Source organism: Calliphora vicina, chromosome 2 (genome assembly GCF_958450345.1).
Source record: "Calliphora vicina chromosome 2, idCalVici1.1, whole genome shotgun sequence".
NCBI lineage: Eukaryota > Metazoa > Arthropoda > Insecta > Diptera > Calliphoridae > Calliphora > Calliphora vicina.
This window is the reverse complement of record NC_088781.1, coordinates 76691827-76715883: the sequence shown is the minus strand read 5'-3', so window position 1 is coordinate 76715883 and position 24057 is coordinate 76691827. Positions and strand designations below refer to the sequence as shown.

Below are 24057 nucleotides of genomic sequence, written 5' to 3'. Positions count from 1 at the left end.
TCTTCAGACTGAAGGGCTCTTTTTAATTTCTTGCTTGCAATGGACAGCCTCTGCGTAGCAGCAGGGGATCTGTTGTGTTGCCAATCTCTTCTACATCTCCTGTTTTCGAGGAGGAGTCTATTAATTTCTGCATTAGAAATACACATTTTAGGATTAGGAGGAATTTGGCACTTAGAGTGATCCAAGGCCGAAAAGATTAGAGACTTGAAGTCTCTGATACAATCATTGATATCTTCCTCACACTGTATGTTACATTCAGTGTGGATGTGGCTGCTGATGTATTTTCTATATTTCAACCAATCAGTCTTGAATAATGAAGCTTCCGTATAAGACGATTGATATTGGCCGTAATAGTGTATTATAACGGGAGAATGATCAGAAGATAGTTCATATGATATTTCTGCAGTAATAGAGTTTCTGTTTATATTCCTTGATATGGCAAAATCTATTAGATCAGGTATTTTTCTAGGATCAGAAGGCCAATAAGTGGGCTGACCCGGTGATATAAAATCTAAGCAATTTTTTCGATCAACTAGAGTCCTGTACAGCTGTCTGCCTTTGGGATTCATTAATCTGGAACCCCAATATGTATGCTTAACAAGCCAGGAAACGATATCCTAGTGTATTAAAAAATTCTTCAAAATGTTCCTTAATCACAGAATATCGTGAGGGACAATATATTGAGCTTAGAGTCAAATCTCCAACTCCACATTCTAAGCAAATGGATGTTGCTTGCAAATAGTTTTTGGAAAATTTTTCTAGGGTATAATGTTTTATCCTATTTCTAATTAAAATACCAGTACCACCGTGTGCCTTACCATCAGGATGATTCGTGGGATGAAATATAAAACCTGGGATATGAAAATTATATTTATTTGTTAAATGAGTCTCCGAGAATAATAATACATATATATTGTTTTTGTTGATAAAGTGTGACACCTCAGCTTTGTGCTGGTTCAAGCCGTTTGCGTTCCAGAAACAAATTTTTAAAAAACTCATTTTCTTGTTAAGAGTATTTGTATCATTTGGTTCTGGGCTCTCAAAAGCTCTTGTATGGTATTTTGCATGGATATCATGAAATTAGACATGTTTTGGTTAAGTGAGGTTATGTTACTTGCAAGAGTATTTAATAAATTTTCTAACCCTCCCGAATTTTAGAGGAAACTAGGTTGTTTAATACGATTTTAAAATACTTGCATATGAGACGGTTCCAGACTGAACTGGAACATCTATATTATTTTTATTTGGAGTGGGAACTGCAGTTCAGATTTACTGGTTCAACTATTTCGCCTCTTAACCCCTTTTTTCTATCTCTTAATCTTTTCAACAATACTTTGTAAACTGGGCACTTACGATAGTTAGCAGAATGATCGCCGCCACAGTTTCCGCATTTTCTAATGAGACCTTTCTTTATAATATCACATTATGTTGAAGAATGCAGGTCTCCGCATGCAACACATACAGTTCGTAAAGTGCAGTAGTTCTTCGTGTGTCCAAATTCCTGACAATTTCCGCATTGTACAGGATTATTACGTTTGATAGGTTCCTCAACTGTTACCCTGTGATTCAACAAATACAGTAGGGAGTATATTGGATGGACTTCATTACCTTTTAATTTTCTGTCATCAGGCTCCTACTCAACTCTAAATAGTGGTTGGGGAATTTTATCTCTATTGAAGATATTGACCACAATTCGTGATTTCGTTTGGCTCTACACTGGACTCTATACCCTTAATTACCACTATCAAGCCTTTACTGCTTTTCAGCTGATAGGTGTAAACATTTTTCTTGTTATTATTTAGGAATTGAGAGACTTTTCTGTAATCGTCCTCAGTTTATATAACGATTTTTGTTTCTTGCACACCTCTTCGTATGGGAACAATATGGAAATTATTTTTATCAATAAGTTCAATAACTCGACACTACACACATTATAAAATATTTAAAATGCTTCAAATCCTCATTGTCGTGTGGACCAGATCTCATATCAAGTTGTGTTTTGAAAAATTGTTCTCCAGCTATCGCAACACCTTTATCAATTATATTTAATACATCATTAAAATGTAGTTACTTCCCTAAAATTTGGAAAGAATCGTTCCCCATTCCTTTATTTAAATCTGGAAATAAATCAAATATAATAAATTATAGAGGCATAGCTAAACTAAGCGCTATTCCAAAACTTTTTGAAAAATGTATTACTGACTCTCTCGTTCACCAAGTCAACACGGTTTTCGCAAAGGATGTTCAGCTATGTCTAACATTCTACAATTAAAAACTTTGGTTAATGAAGGATTTACTATTGGTCAACATACTGACGTCATCTATATGGATTTCAGTAAAGCCTTTGACAAAGTTAATTATAAACTTCTGCTAAAAAAATTGGATACAATGGGTTTCAACAATACTTATTTAAGCTGGTTAAAGTCATATCTTTTATGCAGAACACAGTCCGTAAAATTCAATTCTACAATTTCGAAAAATATTTTGGTAAAATCCGGTGTTCCGCAGGGAAGTCATCTCATCTATTTTATTTTTGCTTTTCATCAACGATTTGCCTGAAGCAATAAACTATTCGAATGTACTGATGTTCGCAGATGATGTTAAAATATTTTTAAGCCTCAAACATTCACCAGATCATATTTACCTTCAGAAGGACTTGGATAACTTTTACAATTGGTGCAGCCATAATTTAATGGAACTAAACCTGAAAAAATGCAAGCACATGACTTTTTCGAGAAGGTGTGATGTTTTTGATCACTACTACATCGGTTGTTATAAACTAGAATCTGTAAAATCAATTATGGATCTTATTATTGTATTGACTTTTATTATTTTATTTATTTATTTATTATGTGTTTATTTTTAATATTTTTTTGTTTACACTTTATCTTATTACTTAAAGAGGTTAGCAATAAATATATTCCTTTTCTACTTAAACATTTTGTTTTGTTGTAATATTGATAATATGTTTATGTGTTAATTGTTTTGGAGGAAAAAATTTAAAAAACCTTTTTGAATCAATTTCTATATACTAAGAACTAAAACTAGGTTAAAAAAGGGTAAAATTTATAAAGCGATTAGCTCGTTTATGTGCTGGAATTCTGAGTGTTCACATCTTCTGATAAAGTTTTCTGTTAAATAATTCAATTTAACATTGATGGTAGGAAAATCAGCGAGTGTGTGGAGTCTACGCGTTGAATAGTGCCAAGGACGTTTAAAAATCATTTTTAAAAGCTTGTTTTGTGCCACTTGGAGCTTTTTCCTGTGGCAATTTGCTGACGTAGACCAGACAGGTGTGCAATAAAACATTATGGGGTGGAAAATGGATTTAATTAAAATTTTTTGTTTTCAATTGAAAGATGGGATTTTCTGTTTATTAATGGGTGTGACCCTGTTAATTTTGTCCACAATATACGAAATGTGGTTTTTAAAATTGAATTTTGTATCAAGAATAACACCTAGATACTTAACATTTTCTTCCCAATTGATGTTGTGGTTTTGGAACTGCAATGGATTTTGGGGTGTAAAGCAGGGCTTACGTTTCCTCGTAAAGTATATGGCTTTTGTTTTATCCGGATTTATTAAAATTTTCCTTTTTGTAAAATATTTATTTATTTCAACTAAGGCTAGTTCTAGGTTATGTTTTTTATTTCGTGTGGGAAATTAAACGATTTTAACTTGTAAATAAGGCCATTATGCCATACAGAGGCAAAGGCTGATTTAATGTCAAGAAGAACCATTCCTGTTGATTTTCCATTTTCGAAATCATTTTTAACTAGCTTTTTAATTTTAAGTAATGGTTGGGATGTATTGTGTTGTCTTCTAAAACCAAATTGGTTAGTAGGAAAAATATTATGTGAATCAACAAAGTTCAATATTTTCTCTTTAATTATCTTTTCCAATATTTTGCTGGTTGTTGGTAATAGACTAATAGGTCTGTAAGACCCCGGAGCTTCAGCAGGTTTGTTTGGTTTAGGTATTGCTATTGTTTTAGACTTTTTCCATTGTTTTGGAAAGTAGCATAGCTTTAAGCATGCATTAAATATATTTGTAATATATTTGATTCTTTTTTTTGGCAGATTTTTTAAACATCTGTTATTAATTTCATCTATACCAGGTGATTTTTTATTTTTCAAAATTTAATAAAATTGGAAGTATTTTCGGCAGATATATAATAACTCTGGGATATGTTATTTATTTCAATGTGTCTTATACTATTTACGGCATTATTAACATCAAATATAGTTTCGTCATCACTAAGATGGTTTTGAAAAATTGTTGTTTAAATAAAACGTGTCTGCTAATATATTGCATTTTTCCTCTAGTGTACTGTATATTCTAGAATTTTCTTTAAGCAAAGGAATATTTTTGTGTTTTCTTTTTAATATTTTTGATAAATTCCAGAACGGCGCAGAATATTTATCTAACGTAGAAAGCATGCTATTCCACGATTTGTTAATAAATTTAATAATTTCATTTGTGATAACCAGGGAAACCAAAATATGCAAATGCATGTTTTTTCTGGTGAGTCTAATGAGCACATGGATAAGATATTTACACGTTTCAGAACTATTTAAGAATTTTGGCATCGATTTGTTAATGCATATTTTTGCATATTTTACCCTTAAATACATATTTTTGCATATATTTGTTTTAAGAGCATATTTATGTCATATTTTGCGTTTTTAGAGCATATTTTACTGTTTAATAGCATATTTTGAGTATATCAAAAACAAATTTTGTCTTACTTATTTTTCGCTGTTGTGTTACAGGTTTTTACTTCTTTGTTTAAAATTCAAAATTGAAAAATAGATGGCTTTTCACCAAAAAAAAAAAATTAAAAAACAGATTTTTTTTTTTTAAATTTAAAATAATAACAATTCGAAAAAAATTTTTATCCAAAAAATGAAAAAACTGAAAAAAAATTTTTGTTCACCTAAAAATATTTAAATTTTTTATTTTGAAGTATAATTAGGTGAAGGGTATATATGATTCGGCACAGCCGAATATAGCTCTCTTACTTGTTTTAATATAAAATAAGCACTATTTTAATAATAGCTCCATCTAAATATCAAATTTTAGTTCTAATTCAAACTTAACCGTTCTAAGTGTTAAAGAAATATTGTCTTTTAAATTTGCTCCTGTAACAACAGTTGATGTCGAAAGAACATTTTCTATGTTTAAAAATGTTTTCAGACCCAATAGACAACGATTTTTATTTGAAAATTTAAGTAAATTTTTTTTGGTTAAAAATTATGTAAAAGTTTGTTTTTTTAAGAGCATATTTTTTAAATTTTAAGAGCATATTTTAAAGTTTTTACTGCATATTTAAAGCGCCTAAAACGCTTTTTTTAGAGCATATTTCCGGTTTCCCTGGTGATAACCTTGTTTAGCCGAGTCATTTGCTGGTGATCATTTATATCCCTATATCTTTTCCAATTTCTTCTAAAGATGTTTCGATATTGGATTAAAATTTTTATATCGTTTGGCAATTTCTTGTCAAGTATAAATTTTTTGCTTTTTGGTACACTATGATCTATTGCTGCAGATATTGTGTTGTTGAAATACATGATATAATCATCAATTTCAGAAGTACTTAATACTTCTGTAAAGTTTGGTTGAAGAGGTAGATTTCTATTTATGTGTCGAGAATATTTAGTCCAATTTGCTTTATTAAAATTATATGTTGTATTTTCAATTAAATTAAGACTCAAATTTATATTTCCCACTACTGGGAGGTGGTCGGAGCTTAGGTCGTTTATCACCTTTATTGAGGATATTATTTGTGGGTTATTTGTTATGAAAAAGTCTAACGTAGATGGTCGCCTTCTTGGATCAGCTGGTATATATGTACTTTCAAAGGGATAGACGATTTCCAGATGATCTGGTTGAATTTTTTCATAAAGGATATTACCCCAACAATTATTTTTATGACATCCCCAAAAACGATTTCTGCAATTAAGATCACCTCCAATAATATATTTACTGTTTACATTTGTTAACATACGCAGGTCAGAAATAAACATTTGTTTACTATTATAGTTTACCCTTAAACCACCAGGGAAATAACATGAGTATAGATGTAAGAATTCATTTCCAAATAAGATTTTAACTCCTATATGTTCAATTAGTTTTGTGTTTTTAAATGTGTGTGAAGATAAATTCGTATTTAACTAGCACAGACAAAAACCACATTTTTTAACATTGCTCATTTTACAGTCAACAGAGCACTGTTAATCACTTAACAGTCTTGATAACTGAATTATAATACAAAAATACGTCTGAAATAGGTATCAGAAATAATTTCAGAAACAATTTCAGAAATATAAAAAATTAAAAAAAACTATTTCAGATGTTTCTTTTATAATAATATTAAAAAAGACAATTTGAAAAAAGTCACTTTTATGATGAAGTTCAGGCGACGAATTTGGAAAAATATGGAGTTGCACACGTAACCCACTATATACGAATGGTAGTCCAATGGGTCCTAAATGCGACTGCATAAGTCGAATTTCTGAAATAATTTTGGAATTTGAGAAAAACAGTTTTTAAAAAAAGTCTATTTTGAAAAAAGTCACTTTTATGATGAAGTTCAGGCGACGAATTTGGAAAAATATGGAGTTGCACACGTAACCCACTATATACGAATGGTAGTCCAATGGGTCCTAAATGCACCTGCATAAGTCGAATTTCTGAAATAATTTTGGAATTTGAGAAAAACTGTTTTTAAAAAAAGTCTATTTTGAAAAAAGTCACTTTTATGATGAAGTTCAGGCGACGAATTTGGAAAAATATGGAGTTGCACACGTAACCCACTATATACGAATGGTAGTCCAATGGGTCCTAAATGCGACTGCATAAGTCGAATTTCTGAAATAATTTTGGAATTTGAGAAAAACAGTTTTTAAAAAAAGTCTATTTTAAAAAAAGACACTTTTATGATGAAGTTCAGGCGACGAATTTGGAAAAATATGGAGTTGCACACGTAACCCACTATATACGAATGGTAGTCCAATGGGTCCTAAATGCGACTGCATAAGTCGAATTTCTGAAATAATTTTGGAATTTGAGAAAAACAGTTTTTAAAAAAAGTCTATTTTGAAAAAAGTCACTTTTATGATGAACTTCAGGCGACGAATTTGGAAAAATATGGAGTTGCACACGTAACCCACTATATACGAATGGTAGTCCAATGGGTCCTAAATGCGACTGCATAAGTCGAATTTCTGAAATAATTTTGGAATTTGAGAAAAACAGTTTTTAAAAAAAGTCTATTTTGAAAAAAGTCACTTTTATATGATGAACTTCAGGCGACGAATTTGGAAAAATATGGAGTTGCACACGTAACCCACTATATACGAATGGTAGTCCAATGGGTCCTAAATGCGACTGCATAAGTCGAATTTCTGAAATAATTTTGGAATTTGAGAAAAACTGTTTTTAAAAAAAGTCTATTTTGAAAAAAGTCACTTTTATGATGAACTTCAGGCGACGAATTTGGAAAAATATATATAAAAAAACAGTTTTTCTCAAATTCCAAAATTATTTCAGAAATTCGACTTATGCAGTAGCATTTAGGACCCATTGGACTACCATTCGTATATAGTGGGTTACGTGTGCAACTCCATATTTTTCCAAATTCGTCGCCTGAAGTTCATCATAAAAGTGACTTTTTTCAAAATAGACTTTTTTTAAAAACTGTTTTTCTCAAATTCCAAAATTATTTCAGAAATTCGACTTATGCAGTCGCATTTAGGACCCATTGGACTACCATTCGTATATAGTGGGTTACGTGTGCAACTCCATATTTTTCCAAATTCGTCGCCTGAAGTTCATCATAAAAGTGACTTTTTTCAAAATAGACTTTTTTTAAAAACTGTTTTTCTCAAATTCCAAAATTATTTCAGAAATTCGACTTATGCAGTCGCATTTAGGACCCATTGGACTACCATTCGTATATAGTGGGTTACGTGTGCAACTCCATATTTTTCCAAATTCGTCGCCTGAAGTTCATCATAAAAGTGACTTTTTTCAAAATAGACTTTTTTTAAAAACTGTTTTTCTCAAATTCCAAAATTATTTCAGAAATTCGACTTATGCAGTCGCATTTAGGACCCATTGGACTACCATTCGTATATAGTGGGTTAAGTGTGCAACTCCATATTTTTCCAAATTCGTCGCCTGAACTTCATCATAAAAGTGACTTTTTTCAAAATGTTTTTTTTTTTAATATTATTATAAAAAAAACATCTGAAATATTTTTTTTAATTTTTTATATTTCTGAAATTGTTTCTGAAATTATTTCTGATACCTATTTCAGACGTATTTTTGTATTATAATTCAATTATCAAGACTGTTAAGTGATTAACAGTGCTCCGTTGACTGTAAAATGAGCAATGTTAAAAAATGTGGTTTTTGTCTGTGCTAGTTAAATACGAATTTATCTTCACACACATTGTTTTTAAGTGGTAATAACTCATGTGGTATATTTTTCTTTATCAGCAAAGCTACTCCGCCTCCTCTACCTTGTTTACGGTCATATCTGTAGCAGTTAAAGTTGTTGTGTCTAATAGATATTTTATCATTTAGCCAAGTTTCACAAGGAAGACAGATATCAATTTTGTTTTTGTTTATGAACTGAAAAAGTTCAACCTTTTTTAAACGAACACCACGAGCATTCCATAGAGCCATTTTCAATACATTGTTGTTCATCGTGAGAGAAATTTGAATGCGAGACTAGTTATTACCTCAAATTGGTCAGCTCGAGACTTACATTTGCTCAAATTGTTAATGAGCTCAACAGTTAATGTTTTTAATTCCTCCAGAGAAAAAAGATTTTCATTATTGTTCTGGGTTGATGGTAACGTATTTCCCCTGGGATTTGGGTTGGTCGTTACATTTTGATTTAATGTATTTGGGAAATTAGTAGTATATTCTGTGCTACTATTATTTAAATAATTACTTACAGGTCTGGAAACCCTTCTTGGCGGAGCGCGCTGCTTAACTCCAATATATGTTGCTCTGTTTGGACATTCTGGTGACATAGCCTTATGGGAACCTTTACAGTTTGCGCATTGAATGACATTTGATTTGCATTCTGTAGTCCTGTGGTTACCGGCACAATTTGCACAGTAGGTTTTAACGTTGCAGCTGCTAGAACCGTGGCCAAACATCTGGCAGTTGTAGCATTGTGTTATTTTAGATCTGTTTGGTTTCTGGTACTCCCACCTGACTTTTATATAATTAATTGAGCAATAATTTTGTCTCAATTCTTTCAATGAAATTGATTTCCTCTCAAAATAAACAATAAAAATTACAATTTCACCTCTATTTTCTTTTTCTCTAGTGACAATTTTGACATCTGTACATTTTAAGCCTTTAGCAAGGAGATCATTTTTAATTACAGCTGGGTCGCATTTATCCAATCCTAAAAGTACAGCTTTGAAAGGTTTCTCATTTTTATTAGCATACGTAAAGAATTCAAAATCACAATTTTGTTTCAAAGATTTACAAAAAATATCATAATCAGTTTTCTTTGAGCAGAAAACTTTCAAGCCAATAGACATTTTTCGAATCGAATAATCGGTTATTTTTAATATTCTCATCCATTCGTGTACTTGTTCTATTTTACACTTCAATATGGTTAGAGGTGGTATTTTTTCTTTAGCAACATCATCGATAACAATATCATCATCATCGTCATCAATTGTTTGTAGGGGAGCATAATAATTTTGATTTCCAACTCTCTGAGAAGAGGTTGGTTTATTTGTTTTACTCATTTTGCTCAGCCTTAGGTAGGCAGTAACATCTTCATCACAACGCGCTCGTTTAGTAATTTTGTATTAATTTGTTATTGTTTGAAACAATGCAAATGTAACTGTTTTTTATAAAAAATAAGAAAAACACTTTGTAAATTTGTAAACACAACTTAACACCACAAGTGCACAAGTGATAATGATATTATTTTATTAATTAATTATTTTTTAAAATCTCTTTTTTTTCACGAATTTATATTTTTTAATGTCTTAACAAACTTAATAATATTTTACGTTGCTGTTAGTTTTGAGTTTTCTTTATTCGTTTATGATGTCTCCAAATTTGGTTAGTTTAAATGTCAGTTCCAATGATGGCATTATTAACATGGTTCGCATTTTAGCGAATCAAATTGAAGGTGTCAAAATATGTCATATTAACGCTCAAAGCCTTAACAATAAAATTGACGAATTTAGACTTGTTTTCGAAAACTCTCAAATAGATGTTATTTGTGTTTCTGAGACCTGGCTTAAAAAGGGAACTCCAGATAGCAAAGTTAATCTTAATGGCTACAGACTTTATAGAGCGGATCGTAAACATCGTTCTAATAAAACCCGTGCTGGTGGTGTGGCAATATATATTAAGGACACAATTAAATCAAACCTTGTAGTTCAATTTGGTGATGGTGAGGAAATTGAGTACTTGTTTGTAAATATATTAACCGAAGGGAGGAAGTTATTGGTTGGTTGTGTATACCGCTATAACAAACATGTTGATTACTCCACTTTCATGGAAATTATTGAGAAATTAACAACTTCTTGTTCTGACTTAGTAATTGCTGGTGATTTCAACTCAGATTTATTGGAATCTACTGATCTGTCTGATTCAATGCTACAAATTGGTCTTTCATCAGTTAATTATAACTTACCTACTCATTTTACAAACACTGCTAGTACTCTACTTGATCTATTCTTTGTTAATGATGTTTCCAAAGTGCTGTTATATGATCAACTGTCGGCATCGTGTTTTTCTAGACATGATTTAATTTTTATAACTTATGATTATCATTTGAAACATAATGTCGAAACTTTTTCATATCGTGATATTAAAAATATCAATATTCAATTTTTGGCTGAAATTTTTCATAATATTGACTGGGATTCTATTTTTTACATGCCTTCTGTTAATGACCAGCTGCGCTTTTTTGAAACCAATCTCCTTCATATACACATCTGCTCAAAATAATAGATACACCTAATTGGAAAAAATTTAAATGGCATCATATTATTAAAATTTCTATCTGGCAATGTCATGTCAGTCAAAAATCTGGCAACTATTTGCTTTCATGTTGATTTTTAAAAACGAATTTATTTGAATTACAAAAAATTATTTGCTCATAAAAATAGATACACATCAGTAATTTGTAATTTGTTTATATACAATTTTTTTTTTGTGCAATTTTTTGTTCCTATTTACGTGAAACAGTAAGTATAATTTAAATTTTAGCAACAATTTTATAAAAAATAGGACTCTTTTGAAGAAAATGGGACGAAAACATCATTGTACCGAAGATGAGAAAAAAATTGTTCAAACGATGAGAAATCAAGGAAAATCATTACGGGAAATAGCAAAGAGCATAGGAAGATCTTTACATTTTGTCCAAAATGCTTTATCTAAAAAACAAAAAAGAGAAACTCGCGGTAGACCAAAGAAAACCAGTCCAGAAACAGATAGGCGGATCATCCTTATGGTTAAAAAAGACCCTTTCATATCATCGAAAGCTATTTCTGCGGAGCTATGTAACGAAATCAGTCCACAAACAGTTCGTCGTCGTCTTTTACAAGCTAAATTGCCGGGAAGAATTGCCAGAAAAGTGCCACTAATGCGCCAAAAAAATATCAAGACAAGATTAGAATTTGCTAAAGAGCACTTACAATGGTCCGGGTGTGAAGGCGAAAAAAAATGGAGAAATATTTTATGGAGCGACGAAACAAAAATAAATTTGTTTGGAAACGACTGCCAAAGAAATGTACGCCGACCAAAAGGAAAAGAATTCCACGTTAAATTTACAAAAAAGACGGTAAAACATGGCGGGGGAAACATAATGGTTTGGGGTTGCTTTTCATGGAATGGTGTTGATCCGATATTCCGAATAGAAGATACCATGAATGCTAGTGGGTATAGAGACATATTGGAAAACGTAATGCTTCCATATGCATCGGAAAATATGCCATTAATATGGACATTCCAGCAGGACAGCGAACCAAAACATAGTTCAAGATTAGTTAAAAACTGGTTCTTGGAGAATAACGTACCTGTTTTAAGCTGGCCCATCCAATCCCCTAATTTAAACCCAATATAAAACTTGTGGAGTGAATTAAAGATAAGGCTTTCGAAGGAAGTTTTCAAAAATAAAGACGATTTATGGGAGAAAACGCAAAAAATATGGTACGAGATTCCATTGGAGAAGTGTCAGAACTTGATATCCAGTATGCCCAGAAGAGTGGAGAAAGTTTTACAAAACAAAGGTGGATATACTGGATACTAGCTTTACTTTAATAATAAACTAATTTTTTTAAGATAAAATTTATTAGCTTTGTTTAATAAGAATTTTTAAAAATGTATCTATTATTATGAGCACCAAATTTAAGAAATTTAATTTACTTTATAATATTTATTATTAATTATGAAATATTTTGTTTTTGTTTTTTACTCTCCTTTTAACTATAAATAAAAATCGACTGAATTTTTTTTATAATTTTACAATATACCATTATTTTTTTCGTTTTTAAAAAATAAATTTTGGTGTATCTATTATTTTGAGCAGATGTGTATATGACCTTGTTGTCCCGATAAAAACAAGAATAACAAGGAAAACTACTAGACCCTGGTTTACTGTGACTATTAAACTTTTAATTGATAAAAGAGATAGAGCTTACTCGCGTTGGAAACGATTTAGGACACCTGATCTCAAAGAAGAATTTTGTAGAGATAGAATGGAAGTAAATCGTCAAATTAGAAAGGCTAAATCTGAATATTATACCAAACGTTTTGGTAACGCAATTTGTTGGCATCACTGTTTTTATAAATGTCATAGCAAAAGGAAAAGGAATTTTTAAAACAAGAACTCATAAGAGCTTTACCGGTGAAACAATTAAGAAGTTATAATTTATAGTATTGCGTATTTAATAAGTAAATTTGGATTAATTAAATAAATAAATATACATATTTGAATTGATTTCTTATGTTGTTTCATTAAAACACAACATAATTGTGGCGACGAGGATTCCAATTGTAATTTTCCCCGCGTTCTATTAAATAGTTTCACCGTCTCTTTTCAATTGAAATAAAAATCTGCGACATTCAAGATGACGGACAAATGCCTTGAAACATTAACAAAGCTTTTGCAAAATCACGATACAATACTTCAACAGCTTTTGCAGAAAAACGAGGATAGAAACATAACCTCAAATACGGCATTTGATCTCTCAACGCAAATCACAGAATTTTGTTACGATGCAGATTCGGGAGTTTATTTTGAATCATGGTACAATAGATATGAGCAGCTTTTTAAAGAAGATGGCAAAAATCTTGATGACCCTACGAAAGTGAGACTTCTCCTGCGTAAAATTCATACGTCAAATTATGAAAAGTACTCCAACATAATTCTGCCAAAAATGACAAATGATTTTAGTTTTGAAGAAACTGTTAAAAAACTAACTGACCTATTTGGGCCAAAAAAATCATTGTTTCATCGCCGTTACGATTGTCTTCAGCTGGAGAAAAGCGACGCAGAAGATTTTACTACTTATGGAAGCAAAGTAAACAAACTTTGTGAAGGTTTTGAATTGTCTAAAATATCAACGGATGAGTTCAAAAGCTTAATTTTTATCCTTGGATTGAGGTCATCACGCGATAAAGAAATTCGCACACGTCTTTTGTCAAAACTAAACGACGGCACACTCAACGGAATTGACAAACTTATAGCCGAGTGTCAAATGCTCATAAATCTTAAGTCAGATGCTAATTTAGTTGAGAAAGCCAGCACATCAAAGGCCGCTGTAAATTCTGTAAAACAGTCTCGTGTCAAAAATCATCCAATAAGCTCACATCAAGAACAAGCTGGAAGTGGTAAATCTCCTAGCAAATCATCAAGCACTCCACGTACACCATGTTGGGCATGTGGCGGAATGCATTATATGAAAAATTGTCAATACAAAAATCACAAGTGTAGGCAATGCGCACGAGTTGGACACAAGGAAGGTTATTGTGGCTGTTTCCCCAACAAGCAGCCAAATAAGATAAGTACTTTTTCTAAATTCAATCGTGATAAAGCTTCTGTCAATGAAATTTTTGTTAATAGCGTAGGTGATATGCAAACAAAGCGCAAATTCATTACATTACGCTTAAATGGTGTTGATGTAACTCTGCAGATCGACTGCGGCTCAGATATTACAATCATATCGAAATCGATTTGGGAGCATATTGGCAAGCCTAATTTAACAAAGCCCACATCCACAGCACATAACGCTGACAGGCGTCGTCTTAACATATACGGACAATTTATGTGTGATATTTGTTTTCAAAATGTCGTTAAAACCGGAATATGTTATGTCGCTGATGACATAAATCTTCTCGGAATAGATTTCATGGAAAAATTTAATCTGTGGGACGTTCCTCTTCGAGAAGTTTGCAATCACATAACAGAAGATCACATATCAAAAAACTCAGTAGTTTCACGGTTCCAGAAACTATTTGATGGAAGTTTAGGACTTTGTACCAAAACAAAAGTTAAGCTTCATCTCAAGCAAAATGTTAAACCCGTTTTCAGGCCAAAACGACCAGTCGCTTATGCAGTTTTGCCCCTAGTAGACGAAGAGTTGCAGAGACTGCAAAGTTTAGGAATTATTTCCCCCGTTGAATATTCTGACTGGGCGGCACCTATTGTCGTTATAAAAAAGAAGGAGGGCAACGTCAGAATCTGTGCAGATTACTCAACAGGTTTAAATGATGCACTCCAACCAAACCAATTCCCACTCCCACTGCCTGAAGACATATTTGCAAAAATCGGAAATGGTAAAATTTTCAGTCATATAGACCTTTCCGACGCATTTTTACAAGTCGGAGTTGAAGAAGATTCATGTAAGATGCTCACTATCAACACGCATCGTGGTCTTTTTACCTTCAACAGGCTACCACCTGGTATAAAATCAGCTCCGGGAGCATTTCAACAAATAATGTCATCCATGGTCGATGATCTTGACGGAGTTGCTGCATACATGGACGACATAATTGTGTCAGGCACTAACGAAGCAAGCCACAACGCAAATTTAACTCGTGTTCTAGAAAGAATAACAGATTTTGGGTTTACACTTAAAATAGAAAAATGTAAATTTGGCATGCAGTCTGTACGATATCTTGGACAAGTCATAGACAAGGACGGACTTCGTCCTGATCCTGGCAAAGTTGAAGCCATAACCAACATGCCACCACCATCTAATCTGTCAACTCTACAATCATATCTGGGTGCTATAAATTATTATGGCAAATATGTCGGAAAAATGCACGAGCTGCGCCGACCTCTAGATGCACTTCTCCATAAAAACGCTGTATGGAACTGGACATCCGAGTGCCAGCGATCGTTTGACAAATTCAAGGAAATTTTGAAGTCTGATCTTCTCCTCACACATTTTGACCCAGGGTTGGAAATAGTTGTTGCCGCAGACGCATCATATACAGGCGTTGGTGCATGTATATACCACAGGTATGATGACAAGTCTATTAAAGCTATTAGTCATGCATCGAGATCGTTGACGAAAGCCGAGCAGGGCTATAGTCAAATAGAAAAAGAAGCGCTTGCTTTAGTATTCGCTGTTACCAAGTTTCACAGATACATTTTTGGTCGTAGATTCACCCTTCAAACCGACCACAAGCCCTTGTTGTCTATATTTGGCTCGAAGAAAGGTATCCCAATATATACAGCAAATCGATTGCAAAGGTGGGCGCTCACGCTTAAAACGTATGATTTCAATATTGAATATATATCAACAACAAACTTTGGCTATGCAGATGTTCTTTCTCGTCTGATTAATGAGTACGTCAAACCAGATGAAGAATATGTAATTGCTTCAATACAAGTAGAGAATGATATAGATCGTGTTCAAGACGACATACTTCAAAAGCTGCCAGTAACTCACACAATGGTTCATAGAGCTACACAACAATCACATCTGTTGCAAAAAGTTATACAAAACGTTCAGAACGGCTGGCCCGCAGCTGCTAAAATCGATGATTCTGACGTCCGCAACTTTTATAAACACAAAGATGCTCTTTACGTTTCCAACGACTGCCTAATGTATGGAGAACGCATTGTCATACCACGCAAGTACAGAACCCGTATCTTGCAACAGCTCCATAAAGGGCATCAAGGAATGCAAAGAATGAAAACAATTGCAAGAGCCTATGTTTTTTGGCCAGGTATGGATGTGCAAATTGAGGATTTGGTAAAAAACTGCAATAAATGTGCCGAGGTCGCGAAATCTCCCACTAAGACGCTTCTTCAGTCGTGGAAAACACCGAATGGTCCATGGGAACGCATACACATAGACTACGCTGGTCCAATGGAAGGTACATATTTCCTTGTAGTTATAGACGCTTATTCAAAATGGCCAGAAATTCTTGCAACAACCTCAACAACAACTAACAAAACCATTCAATTGTTAGAACCCGTGTTCGCTAGATTTGGTATTCCACAAACCTTAGTTTCGGATAACGGTACCCAATTCGTTTCAGCACAATTCGAGATGTTTTGTCAACAAAATGGTATCGAACACATTCGGACAGCACCGTACCACCCGCAGTCAAATGGGCAGGCTGAAAGGTTTGTCGATACGTTGAAAAGATCTCTTCAGAAAAATCAAGGGGAAGGAGGCTTACAGGACGCTCTTCAAGTGTTCCTATCTACCTACCGTAGTACACCAAATCCCAACGCACCTATGCAAAAATCTCCAGCAGAGATTATGCTAGGATGGAAAATAAAGACGCCACTAGACTTGCTTAAGCCAAAAGTTCAACACAGCAACGAGTATGACGAACGCCAACAAATCCAAAATAAACAATTCAACGAGTACCATAAAGCAAAGCATCGTCAATTTCTAGTCGGAGACACCGTTGATGTAAAGGTTTATCACAACAACAAGTTTAGATGGTCAACAGGTTCAGTTAAAGAACAAATAGGAAAAGTAATGTACAATGTTCAACTACAAAATTCAAATAGGACTATCAGACGTCATGCAAATCAAATGCGATTGCGTTCAAAGCAATTGCCTCTTGAAGAAGCTGATATGGAATTACCATTGGATATCATTTGCCACGAACCGAAACAACAACCACCTAGGCAACTGACGATACCCTTGCCAGTTCATAATGACCAAGACAGTGAAGGAAATACGCCAATTCGCAGATCCGCTAGAGAGCGAAGACAACCCCAGCGGTTCAGGGACTTTCATTTTTAACGAGGAAGGTGTTGGCATCACTGTTTTTATAAATGTCATAGCAAAAGGAAAAGGAATTTTTAAAACAAGAACTCATAAGAGCTTTACCGGTGAAACAATTAAGAAGTTATAATTTATAGTATTGCGTATTTAATAAGTAAATTTGGATTAATTAAATAAATAAATATACATATTTGAATTGATTTCTTATGTTGTTTCATTAAAACACAACACAATTGATGGAAAAGGTAAATGGAAAACCAAACGTGAACCTAATGATGTTTTTACAAGAATACCAGTTCCTACTCTTGGACAGCACAACTATAACTTTGATAATAACAATAACCGTCGTGACATTTTTGAATTTTGCTGTGTAAATGAAACTGAGGTCTTACTAAATATTACTTCTATTAAGTCTAATGCTACTGGCTATGATAACATCAGCCCTAAATTTCTTAAAATCCTACTTCCTCAGCTGTTGCCTCATATCACTCATATTTTTAATACCATCCTCATGACTAGTGTTTTTCCAACTAACTGGAAACATGCGAAAATAATACCAGTTTCTAAGTCTAACTCTGAGTTCAGGCCGATAGCTATTCTACCATTTTTATCTAAAGTTCTTGAGAAAATATTACATAAACAGATAAGCGATCATTTAGCCCAATATAATCTGCTCACCAACAGGCAATCCGGATTTCGTCAGAAACACAGTTGCATCACAGCCTTAATAGATGTTACTGAAGATATACGTTGTTCTATTGATGGTGGGAATTTAACACTTTGGTTCTGCTAGATCACTCGAAAGCTTTTGATTCTGTTGATCATTCCTTACTTTGTTCAAAACTGTATCATCAATTCGCGTTCAGTGACACATCAGTTTCATTAATTAAATCGTACCTTGATAATCGTTCTCAATCTGTGTTCTTAAATGACACTTACTCTGGAGCTCTGTCTGTTACCCGAGGAGTACCACAAGGTTAAATTTTGGGTCCACTTTTATTTTCTTTGTATGTTAATGACTTGCCTAATAATGTATCCTAGAGTAAAATTCATTTATATGCTGATGACGTACAGCTATACATTAACACTTCGCTTAAGACCATAAATGAAAATGTATGTAAGCTTAATTCGGATCTTGACAATATTTATTGCTGGGCATCAAGAAATGGTCTATGCCTGAACCCCCAAAAATCAAAATGTTTAATAATCCGTAAGAAATCCTTAAAACAAAATATTAACGTTGACATTTGTATTAACAATGAAAAAATTTAAATCGTTACTTCAGCAAAGAATTTAGGCGTTACATTTAATAGCACGCTCAGCTGGGATAATCACGTTAATATTGTAGTAGGTAAAACGTACTCAATGCTTCGTAATCTGTGGGCAACACAATTTTACACCCCAGTTAACATTATAATGCTAATTGCTAAAACCTATTTAATGCCAGTACTACTTTATGGTTGCGAAGTTTATGCTAACTGTGATTCCGCTAGTAAGCGGAAGTTAAATACTCTTTTTAACAATATTGCCAGATATGTATTTGGTCTTCATACTCATGATGGTATTGCAACCTTAAGTAACAGGCTTTAAACACTTTTAAATCAGAAATAACGAAACATTTGAATAATGATATAACGTAACTTTACACTTTAAACTTGATATTGTATTTATGATAAGTATTTTTGTTAATTAGTAACTTGCACTTTTGTTAAGTTTCGTTATTTTTATTTTTAAATTGATTCTTAACTATTTTAATTTTTGATTTTTAAAATGTTTAAATTTTTCACACTTAATAAATTATTATGTTAAACTAAATTGTATTACAATAACTTCCCCTAGTTCCACACTATAATTAAAAGATGTATGTCTTGTTGTATGGAAAAACAGATAGATAAATAAATAAATAAAATATTTTGTTAGATGGAAAATTAAACTTCATACAACACATTACGATGGCTGTCAACAAAGCTCGAGGAATCTTAGCTTTTATCAAACGATGGGCAAAGGAATTTAATGATCCCTTCATCAGTAAAACATTATTTACGTCACTTGTAAGACCGATTTTAGAGTATGGATCAATTGTGTGGGACCCCTACTATAATGTTTACATTGATCGTATCGAATCTGTCCAGAAACAATTTTTGCTATTTTGTTTAAGAGATGTATATCGAGGATATTCTTCGCGTCCATCATATTCTTCACGACTTGCTTTGATTCGACTGCCAACATATTATTTTGCGCTCAGTAGAATGGCGAACAACTATTCGGTTTCGCAGAAAAAGGTTTTTCTTATTGGCGCGGCCGCTCTTAGGGGCTTTCTCCTCCATAGAACGCGGCAGGCGGCTTCGCTAAATTAAGGCTTTCTTGAAAATTATTATATAATTATAACAAGCTATTATACACTGATATGGCTTTATTTCCACTTTGACCAATAATTGAAAATGACTTTATTTCACTCCCTCGGTGGTAATAACGTCATATGGTCTTATTTCTCAACACAATGTGTAATATGGCCTTATTTCACGGCGCACGTTGGCTCATATCTCAATTTCATCGGCCAAAAGTCCAACTTTTTGTTAACTCCGATTTCCAAAATTTTATTGCTATTCAATAGTAAAAACATTGAAACTAAAGTGGCCAAAAAATTAGATAAAAATATTGTCAATTGTGTGCGTGGCATGCTGTTAAAGTCAAATATTTTATGTCATTTTATAAAAAATGTGATTTTTGTATTTGTCACCTAATTTTATGATGATCGGTTCATAATTAGTTATAGCTCCCATATAAGACCCGCTTCCGAAAATCACTTTAACGAGCCTAAATCTCTTAAAAATGTTGGTATAAACATAAAATTCAACAGAAATAACATTTATATAGACATAAATCACACGACCTAATTTCATGGCGATAGGTCCATAATTAGTCATAGCTCCCTTATAATGCCCTCTTCCGAAAATCATTCACGAAAATAAATAATAGTGTAGGGTATTATATATTCGAGCTTAGCCGAACATACTTCCTTACTTGTTTTTATCTGCTGATAACTTTTTTAATAAGTACCTATAGCTGATTCAAAAAACAAAAAATGTGCATTTTCATACTAAATGCTATACAAAAATTAATAGTTCAACTTTAACCTTAAATTGGGCAACAACTGCTGAACCGATTTTAAAAAAAATTCAAGAAGTTATCTGTCCACCAAAAAAAAATTTCTAAAACATCTCTATCGGTTCAAAAGTTACAGAGTTTTGGCCGATGAAAAACGAAAATGAGCCACTGTGCGGCGACATTGATAACTGGCTTCGCTTACTAAAGATTTCCTGCAAATAATTTGTAATTTCTAAGTTATACATTTTTTGAGAAAGTTTCATATGTCAATATTAAAGGAACATTTTTAACTGGCCCAAAAGAGAGCCAAAAACCTAAGCCAGTTGTTAAAAACCTAATTCATGAGAATGTATTGCATGTATTTGGTTTTTGTATCACTGTATATATGTATTTCCTTAAACTCGAAACGGAACAAATCAAGATCCCAGTAACAGTTTATATTTTTATAATTATTTTGCTATTATTCATATTTTCTATATTGCCGGCCATCGGCCTTAAGAAATGACGTTTAACTATGTGGTGTATCGAACACCGGCTTTGCTAAAATCAATTTTCTGAAGTACTGTCATATAAATTCAGAAAGTAATTTTTGGTTCACAATGTTAATAATCATATATCATATTAAAGGTATTTCGAAGCACTATTCAATGATACACATAATGATCAGATTATTTTCCAAATATATGAGAAATTTTCTATTATATATATTTAGATTTAAGTCTTAAAAAGCTATATAAGGACGTATAGCTCGATCAATTCGGATAAAAACAAAAAAAAATACAACAAATCCAATTTTTTAAATATTTTTATACGCATTTCACCAAGTACGTTGATACAATCAAAAAGGTTTACTTTTACTAAAAAAAATATTTTAATATAAGATGAACTTGAGTGTATGTATTTTTTTGTATATACTTTCAACCTGAATACATATTACACTAAGAAATCTTTTAATATATGATAGAATTAAATCTACTGCTCACAATACTTTTCATTTTAAAATTTTCATTCACATGCCTTGGTGTAATGAAACTTGCAGATGCATAACATTCGCACAATCAATGTAAAATGTTCAGGAATTCGATTTTTCCAAATCAATTCTTATAAATTCACCATTCCACTAAATTAATAAGTACATTGAGTATATAACTTTTTTCCAAAATTCAATATAATTTTAGTAGGTTAAATATGTTTACACGAACTGCTTGTAATTTATACCTAAAATTTATCACCAAAAATTATTTTAATGTTGAAAATTCCTTTTTTATTTGTAGGTTTTAGCTCGAGTATTTTGCTGCTGAACGAAAATATTTCACACTTCGATCGTTGCAGTGTTGACAATACGTATGTATATAAATAAATATATACAAATGATATTTTCTGCAAGTATATAAACTAATTTTAGCAAATAAGGCCACTAAAGAATTTAATTCTTTATAAAACAAATCATTATTTTTTACAGAATGTATTAATTGTTCATCAACGAAAACTATATATTTTATTTATTCCTTTTCTTTAATTAGTTGTCAAAATACTGTTGAATATAAGTATATATATTTAATTAAATTGGCAACATTCTGCGAATAGCCATTTTTAGTATGTGGCCGATGTGATTTTACCAGTTGTTTCTTTCTATTTCAGATACAATAAGAAATAAAGGTTACAAAATTTATATGTACGTCCTTGTCACACAGTAAAAGTGCTACCAACTTAGCAAATAATTGAATAGTTACATTGTTATCCGGTAGAGGTACAATTATATTACAAAAATCAGTGTTGCCAGACGATATTTGTTAATATCCAGTATAGTTCTCTAAATATATTTTATGCAATAATAGTGCATTTGCATTAGTAATTTTCAAACTAGTTTATGATCATAAGCTACTTTCATAAACTATACCGTTTACATCAGCATTTCAGACAGTTAAGTGGTTTATTTTTGAGAAGTCATAAAACAGCTGAATTCAATATAAAAAAATTTAATAAAAATATGGACGTTGTTGCGAAAAAAAGGTGCTGCACGTACATATGTACATATAAACATACCTTTTATTTTCGTTGTCCATATTATATTAAAAACACTTTATAATAAATTTTTTAAACTTTTTCTTACAGTTTGGCTATTTTTTTAAAAGAATTTTTTTTTTATTTTTGAGCAAATGTTATCAGCATTGCCAGAAAAATTTTTAAAAACAGAGTTGCATTAAAAAAAATCGTTGTTTGTAACTAGTTTATCTTCTATGGATAAATAAGTTTAAAGTTATGGTAACAGTAGTAAAACAGTAATTAAAGTAAATTTTTAAGTTTTATAAAAGACAAATTTAAAATTTTAAACTGATAAGGTGAATCTTCACCTTCGCTGTATTCTACATGAATTTCCTCCATATCATGATCAATATTATTATCCAAGAGCATAGCATAAAATAGTAGGTCATTATAGCATCTTCAATTTTTCCCAAAGCGGTTTGATAATCATCATTTTTCTTTTCAATTTTAATCTTCACACTGATGGGAAGTAGGTCTGGATAAATTTTATTAATTGTCTTTCCTCGCTTACAGAATGGTTTTGGGGTGAAAAAGTTGGTTCTGTAATTAATCTCCCACCGCAGAGTTACAGTCCTTTCTGATTTTCTTTTATTATCATTCTCTTTGAAGTTTTGAATTTAAAATGAAGTTGACCTAGTGTTTTCAGCACAGACGATACTGCAGTTTTCCATTCATATTGTTATGAAATTGTACTTGATAACAAGGCAGAATTGCAGAGAAGGCTCATAGATGAATTTAAGCGGCGTGATATTTATATTGGAGCTTATGAATTCGAGTATAAAGAAGAAATGGAAGTTTCTGCACGTGCAACAACAAGCAGCATGGATTTAAGCAAAATGTTTGCTGCTATGATGGAAAAATTTAAGGAAGTTAAAGCTCAAGTTCAGGAAAATTCTAGAGAAGTTCAAGAAACTTCTAAAATCAACAACGAGAAGCTGTTAGCTGAAGTTCAAGAAACATCTAGAGTCAACAATGAGAAATTTCTTGCTGACAATGAGAAACTTCGTGCTGAGGTTAAAGCTGAAGTCAAAGAAATTATCAAACACTTAGCCGAAATGGAAGCGAAACTTCAAGAATTCTCTCCAGCTACAGATGAGAAAATTCAGGATATGTCTGAGGTTATTAACAGCAGAGTGGATATCATTGACAAAAAGGTGTCAGATTTAGAAAATGGTGTTTATCAAAAACTGCATGACCTATAAACAAAGGTTAATAATCTTCAATGCCAAGATGGACCGGTACGAATTTTTCCAGAATCCTCTAGTAGAATAAAGGCCCCTAGTTTTGATGGCGCCACACCATTTAATATGTTTAAGTTTCAGTTTGATACGGTTGCCATTAGAAGCATGTGGAAAGACGAATAAAAAGCTATCGAGTTGATTTTGGCCTTAAAAGGAAATGCAGCGGTAGTTCTTGAAAGCGTGCCAGCGAGCAACAGAAATTATTATGATGACATAATGGAGGCGCTACAACGTAAGTACGGTGGCGAACATAAAAAAGAATTATACCGAATGGAATTGCGTGGTAGAGTGCAGAAACCCAATGAGACGCTACAAGATTTTGCGTTGGAAATCGAGCTTTTGCTACAGCTTACTTATCCAGGGGAAAACAACCCATTTTTGGACCATATCAAGATAGAGGCATTCGTTAATGG

The 24057-nt window shown here is 32.3% G+C and overlaps 1 protein-coding gene across 1 annotated transcript in view; it reads right to left on the bottom strand.

The window, feature by feature from the left end:
* Window positions 1-21736, bottom strand: part of Cnot4 (CCR4-NOT transcription complex subunit 4) — a 391020-nt gene extending 369284 nt beyond the window's left edge. Inside the window, exon 1 of the mRNA XM_065499894.1 lies at window positions 21576-21736. The gene's annotated coding sequence lies outside the window, so the exon portion shown is untranslated. The remainder of the gene's footprint in view (window positions 1-21575) is intronic.
* Between the last annotated feature and the right edge of the window lie 2321 nt (window positions 21737-24057).